This window comes from Myotis davidii, unplaced genomic scaffold (genome assembly GCF_000327345.1).
Source record: "Myotis davidii unplaced genomic scaffold, ASM32734v1 scaffold673, whole genome shotgun sequence".
Classification (NCBI taxonomy): Eukaryota; Metazoa; Chordata; class Mammalia; order Chiroptera; family Vespertilionidae; genus Myotis; species Myotis davidii.
In genome coordinates, this window is record NW_006286677.1 from 2,083,596 (window position 1) to 2,087,225 (window position 3,630).

General features: G+C 42.0%; 1 pseudogene; it reads left to right on the forward strand.

The window, feature by feature from the left end:
* Window positions 1–3,396: 3,396 nt before the first annotated feature.
* The window catches only part of LOC107182232, a 47,590-nt pseudogene continuing 47,356 nt past the window's right edge, over window positions 3,397–3,630 (forward strand).

Genomic DNA, 3,630 nt, shown 5'->3' on the forward strand with positions numbered 1-3,630 from the left:
GCTACAGCCAACATCATACTCAATGTGCAAAACCTAAAACCATTTCCGCTAAGAACCAACTTACACCATGCACAAAAATAAACTCAAAATGGATAAAGGATTTAAATGTACGATAGGAAACCATAAAAATTCTAGAAGAGTCCAAAGGCAACAAAATCTCAGACATATGCCAAAGCAATTTCTTCACGGATACAGCTCCTAGGGTATTGCGAACTAAAGAGAAAATAAACAAATGGGACTACATCAAAATAAAAAGCTTCTGCACAGTAAAAGAAACCATCAACAAAACAAGAAGAAAGCTCACTGCATGGGAGAACATATTTGCCAATGTTATCTCTGATAAGGGTTTAATCTCCAACATTTACAGGGAACTCATACAACTTAACAAAGGAAGATAAACAATCCAATCAAAAAATGGGCAAGGGACCTAAATACGTAGATACTTTTCAAAAGAGGATATACAGAAGACGATGAGACATATGAAAACATGCTCAAAGTCACTAATCATCTGAGAGATACAAATCAAAACGACAATGAGGTACCATCTCACACCTGTCAGAATAGCTACCATCAACAAATCAACAAATGACAAGTGCTGGCGAGGATGCGGAGAAAAATGAACACTCATGCACTGCTGGTGGGAATGCAGACTGGTGCAGCCACTGTGGAAAACAGTATGGCGTTTCCTCAAAAAACTAAAACTGGAACTCCCATTTGACCCAGTGATTCCACTTCTAGGAATATATTCCAAGAAACTAGAAACACCAATCAGAAAGGATATATGCACCCCTGTGTTCATAGCTGCACAATTTACAATGGCTAAGATTTGGAAATAGCCTAAGTGCCCATCAGCATAAAACTGTGGTACATCTACACAATGGAATACTATGCTGCCGTAAAAAGGAACTCCTACCATTTGCAACATCATGGATAGACCTGGAAAGCATGATGCTAAGTGAAATAAGTCAGTCAGAGAAAGATAAATATCACATGATCTCACTCATTTGTGGAATATAATGAGCAACATAAACTGATGAACAGAAACAGATCCAGAGACAGAGATGCATCAATCAGGCTGTCAAACCTCAGAGGGAAGGCAGGGGAGGGTGGGGGTAAGGGGAAGCGATCTACCAAAGGACTTGTATGCATGCATATAAGCATAACCAATGGACACAGACACTAGGGGGGTGAGGGCATGAGCAGGGAGGTGAGGGGGCAATGGGGGGTTAAGGACACATATGTAATACATTAATCAATAAAGGAAAAAAAGAAAAAGAAAAGGAATTTTTGTTACGTCCACATCCACTGTGAAACCATTGCATTTCTTTACTAAAACCTGTTGCACTGAAAAAATAGACACTCTGCCTACTGTCCAAATGTTCCTAATGGCCTAGGGCAGTGGTTGGCAAACTGTGGCTCGCGAGCCACATGCGGCTCTTTGGCCCCTTGAATGTGGCTCTTCTACAAAATGCCAACTTCTGCGCATGGGCCACGAAGTTTCAATCACACTGTATGTGCGCACCTGCACGTGGTATTTGGTTGAAGAGCCACAATCAAGGGGCCGAAGAACCGCATGTGGCTCGCGAGCCGCAGTTTGCCAACCATTGGTAGGGGGTGAGGGCACATAGATGTTTTAGGCCCTGCCTTCTTTGTGGTAAGCAGGTATCAACTCACTGTGCTGACTGCTTCCTGCTTAGGGATTTAAGGAACAGATTGTCCTCAATATGTCAATGTTTTCAGATGTATAAACTCATCTTTACCAAATTGTAAAATGATGCTGCTCCCTGCATTTTGAAGAACTCAAAAGAAAGGACCCAGTTAATGTATCAGTAACTATTATGCCAAGCTCTGTGCTGAGTATCACTATGTTAGAGACTATTCATGCTCTACAATTATTTTTAAAATGTCAACTGATACTAACAGATTCAAGGCAGAAAGCTATCAAAGAGAAAAGCAAGCCAAGCGATATAGTCACAATAAAATACAATAAGGAGGATTCCAAAATGGTGACAGAGCAAGTGGAAGCTACACTGACACACTCTCAGGACAAAACTGGAATTACAATTAAAATACAGAAAAACCATCTGAATAATCAACTGAAGACAAGCTGGAGACAACCCTGATAACCAAGGACAGAAGGGGAGACTGCATAGAGTCTGGTAAGAGGTACAGAGGTGCACAAGGGTTGGCTGGGATCCCAAAGACAGCAGCTGAAGGTCCAGAGAGATATCTCAGCTCTATGGCGTTTCCACTGAGAATTCTGAGGTATAAACTCCAAGCTTGGCCTCCCAGCCCAGTGCACTGGAACTGAGAAAGGTGCCCACAAAACATCTGGTTGTGAACAGCAGCAGGGTTGCTGTCTGCCTGGGAAAGATGGCTGGAAATGCAGGGACCTCCTTAAAGGGCCAATGCACAAAATTTCATGTGCAACCACTCACCTTGGGCTCTAGCAGAAGGAGGGTAGAGTGGACTGGAATTGTGTGAACAGAAGCCAAGGTTGGGGGCTCTGGGGTTAGACCTCAGAAGGCAGACATCCGGTTTCCTGTGCTGAGACATTCTCTCATACTGAAGAGGACATCTTTCTCTGGCATACCTTTACCATCCAGGCAGCTTTTGCCTGGGGTGGGAATCAATTGCCCCAACCTATTGGAAAACCCCTTGCCCCACCTTGTGGAGTTTCTGAGGCCCATTAAGAAATTGAGAATAACAATCAGCCTGCAGGCAGAAGCAATTGTCCCACCTTATTGGAAAACCTCTTGCCCCACCCTGTGGTCAATAGCCTGAAGCTAATCTAAACTGAATAATAATCAGACTGCAAGCAGAGGTGAGTCTTTGGAGGCTTTGAGTCTTTGCCTCATCTCCTTTTGGTCCCAGGGCTAGGAAAAGCAGGTCTTGGTGTAAATCTTGGTCCTTTCCAAATGCACCCAGCCCCAGCAGAGGAAGCCACAAGCTGTGAATCACTAATAGTTCCAAACAGGGTCTCAAACAGCATCTGACATTGTCCTGTTCTGCATTAGAGATTGAGATCTACTTAATATGTAGACACAAACCCAAACAGGCAGCCCATTAAAATGGGGAGATAAAAAAAAGCTCCAAATGAAAGAACAAGAGAATTATCCAGAAGAGATAAATGAAATGGAGATAATAAATTTATCAGATATAGAGTGCAGAATAATGGTGGAAATGATGCATGAGAAAATACATAGTAACTATGAAATAAAGAATGACAGTATTAATAAAGAACACATTGGAAGGAATACACACCAGATTAGGGGAAGCTGAGGATTGGATCAGTGAATTAGAAGACAGGCTAGAAAAAAACCCACTCAATCAGAGAACCAAAAAGAAAAAAAAATTAAAAAACAGGAGGACAGCTTAAGAGAGCTGTGGAACAACATGAAGTGTAACAATATTTGCATTATAGGAGTACCAGAAGGTGAAGAAAGTGAACAAGAGATAGAGAACCTGTTTGAAGAAATAATGGCAGAAAGCTTTCCTAAGCTTCTGTGTGAAGGAAAAAGTCACACAAATTCAGGAAGCACAGAGAAACCCAAGCAAGAACCTAAACAGGCCCATACCCAGACACATCATAATTAAAATGCCAAAAATTAAAAGACAAAAAATCCTACA